The following is a 4019-nucleotide window of genomic DNA, read 5'->3' as shown; positions in this document are numbered from 1 at the left end:
TTAACTCTCAGGATTCATTCCCAGAATTCCCAGGATTCACACCCAGAATGAATTCCTATAATTCCCAGAATGAACGAATTCCCAGAATTCCCGAGATTCATTCCCAGGATTCATTCCCAGAATTCCCAAAATTAACTCCCAGGATTCACTCCCAAGGTGAATTCCCACAATTAATTCCTGGAATTATTCATTCCCATAACAAATTCCTGTAATTCCCAGGATTCATTCCCAAGATGAATTCCCTGAATGAATTCCTATAATTCCCATCACGAACAAATTCCCAGAATTCCCGAGATTCATTCCCGGGATTCATTCCCAGAATTCCCAGGATTCATTCCCAGAATGAATTCCTATAATTCCCATATTGAACAAATTCCCAGGATTCATTCCCAGGATTCATTCCCAGAATTCCCAGGATTCATTCCCATTATTCCCAGAATTCCCATAATTAACTCCTGGAATTACTCATTCCTGGGATTCACTCCCACAATTAACTCCCAGAATTCATTCCGAAGATGAATTCTCAGGATGAATTCCCAAAATTCCCATAATTAACTCCCAGAATTATTCATTCCCACAATGAATTTCCAGAATTCCCACAATTAATTCCCGGAATTGTTCATTCCTGGGATCAATTCCCAGAATTCCCGGAATTCATTCCCAACATGTATTCCTGGAACAGATTCCCTGAATTCCCATAATTAACTTCCGGAATTATTCATTCCTGGAACAAATTCCCCTAATTAACTCCCGGGATGAATTCCTGGAATGAATTCCTGCAGTTCCCGGGATTCATTCCCAAGATAAATTCTCAGGACTCATTCCCAGAATTCATTCCCAGAATGAATTCCTATAATTCCCATAATGAACGAATTCCCAGAATTCTCACGATTAACTCCTGGAATTATTCATTCCTGGGATGAATTCCCACAATTAACTCCCAGAATTCATTCCCAGAATTCCCGGAATTCATTCCCAAGACAAATTCCCTGAATGAATTCCCAAAATTCCCATCATTAATTCCCGGGATTCGCTCCCAGGAATCCCAGGATTCATTCCCAGAATTCCCAGGATTCACACCCAGAATGAATTCCTATAATTCCCAGAATGAACGAATTCCCAGAATTCCCGAGATTCATTTCCAGGATTCATTCCCAGAATTCCCAAAATTAACTCCCAGGATTCACTCCCAAGGTGAATTCCCACAATTAATTCCTGGAATTATTCATTCCCATAACAAATTCCTGTAATTCCCAGGATTCATTCCCAAGATGAATTCCCAGAATGAATTCCTATAATTCCCATATTGAACAAATTCCCAGGATTCATTCCCAGGATTCATTCCCAGAATTCCCAGAATTCCCATAATTAACTCCTGGAATTACTCATTCCTGGGATTCACTCCCACAATTAACTCCCAGAATTCATTCCGAAGATGAATTCCCAGGATGAATTCCCAAAATTCCCATAATTAACTCCCAGAATTATTCATTCCCAGAATGAATTCGCAGAATTCCCACAATTAATTCCCGGAATTGTTCATTCCTGGGATCAATTCCCGGAATTCCCGGGATTCATTCCCAAGATGTATTCCTGGAACAGATTCCCTGAATTCCCATAATTAACTCCCAGAATTATTCATTCCTGGAACGAATTCCCCTAATTAACTCTCGGGATGAATTCCTGGAATGAATTCCCGGAATTCCCGGATTTCATTCCCACTATTCTTGGAATGAATTCCCAGAATTCCCGGAATTCATTCCCAGGATTCATTCCTAGAAGGAATTCCCAGAATTCCCATAATTAATTCCAGGATTCATTCCCAGAATTCCCATAATTAATTCCAGGATTCATTCCCAGAATTCCCATAATTAATTCCAGGATTCATTCCCAGAATTCCCATAATTAATTCCTGTGATTCATTCCCAGAATTCCCATAATTAATTCCTGGGATTCATTCCCAGAATTCCCATAATTAATTCCTGTGATTCATTCCCAGAATTCCCATAATTAATTCCTGGGATTCATTCCCAGAATTCCCATAATTAATTCCTGGGATTCATTCCCAGAATTAATTCCCAGAATGAATTCCCAGAATTCCCATAATTAATTCCCAGAATGATTCATTCCCGGAATTAATTCCCAGAATTCCCAGGATGAATTTCCAGAAAAAATTCCCAGCATTAATTCTCAGGATAAATTTCCAGAATTCCCAGAATTAACTCCTGGAATTATTCATTCCTGGGATGAATTCCCATGATTAATTCCCAGAATTCATTCCCAGAATGAATTCCTATAATTCCCATAATGAACAAATTCCCAGAATTCCTGAGATTCATTCCCAGGATTCAGTCCCAAGATGAATTCCCATAATGAATTCCCAGAATTTCCACAATTAGTTCCCAGAATTCCCATAATTAATTCCTGGAATTGTCCATTCTTGGGATGAATTCTCGGAATTACCTCCCAGAATGAATTCCCAGAATTCCCAGGATTATTCATTCCCAGAATTCTCAGGATTCATTCCCAGAATTCCCAGGATGAATTCCCAAAATTCCCATAATTAACTCCCAGAATTATCCATTCCCAGAATGAATTCCCACAATTAATTCCTGGAATTGTTCATTCCTGGGATCAATTCCCGGAATTCCCGGAATTCATTCCCAACATGTATTCCTGGAACAGATTCCCTGAATTCCCATAATTAACTCCCAGAATTATTCATTCTTGGAACGAATTCCCCTAATTAACTCCCGGGATGAATTCCTGGAATGAATTCCCGGAATTCCCGGATTTCATTCTCACCATTCTTGGAATGAATTCCCCTAATTCCCAGGATTCATTCCCAGGATTCATTCCCAGGATTCATTCCCAGAATGAATTCCCAGAATTCCCATAATTAACTCCCAGGATTCACTCCCAGAATTCCCAGGATTCATTCCCAGAATGAATTCCTATAATTCCCATAATGAACAAATTCCCAGAATTCCCGAGGAATTCCAGGATTCATTCCCAGAATTCCCATAATTAATTCCAGGATTCATTCCCAGAATTCCCATAATTAATTCCTGTGATTCATTCCCAGAATTCCCATAATTAATTCCTGGGATTCATTCCCAGAATTCCCATGATTAATTCCTGGGATTCATTCCCAGAATTCCCATAATTAATTCCTGTGATTCATTCCCAGAATTCCCATAATTAATTCCTGGGATTCATTCCCAAAATTCCCATAAATAATTCCTGTGATTCATTCCCAAAATTCCCATAATTCCAGGATTAATTCCCAGAATTCCCATAATTAATTCCTGTGATTCATTCCCAGAATTCCCATAATTAATTCCTGTGATTCATTCCCAGAATTCCCATAATTAATTCCTGTGATTCATTCCCAGAATTCCCATAATTAATTCCAGGATTCATTCCCAGAATTCCCATAATTAATTCCTGGGATTCATTCCCAGAATTCCCATAATTAATTCCTGGGATTCATTCCCAGAATTCCCATAATTAATTCCTGGGATTCATTCCCAGAATTCCCATAATTAATTCCAGGATTCATTCCCAGAATTCCCATAATTAATTCCAGGATTCATTCCCAGAATTCCCATAATTAATTCCTGGGATTCATTCCCAGAATTCCCATAATTAATTCCAGGATTCATTCCCAGAATTCCCATAATTAATTCCTGGGATTCATTCCCAGAATTCCCATAAATAATTCCTGTGATTCATTCCCAGAATTCCCATAATTCCAGGATTCATTCCGAGAATTCCCATAATTAATTCCAGGATTCATTCCCAGAATTCCCATAATTAATTCCAGGATTCATTCCCAGAATTCCCATAATTAATTCCTGTGATTCATTCCCAGAATTCCCATAATTAATTCCTGGGATTCATTCCCAGAATTCCCATAATTAATTCCTGGGATTCATTCCCAGAATTCCCATAATTAATTCCAGGATTCATTCCCAGAATTCCCATAATTAATTCCTGGGATTCATTCCCAGAATTCC

This window comes from Lichenostomus cassidix, chromosome 3 (assembly GCF_008360975.1).
Source record: "Lichenostomus cassidix isolate B80296 chromosome 3, HeHo_3.0, whole genome shotgun sequence".
NCBI lineage: Eukaryota > Metazoa > Chordata > Aves > Passeriformes > Meliphagidae > Lichenostomus > Lichenostomus cassidix.
Note: the sequence above shows the minus strand (reverse complement) of the source record.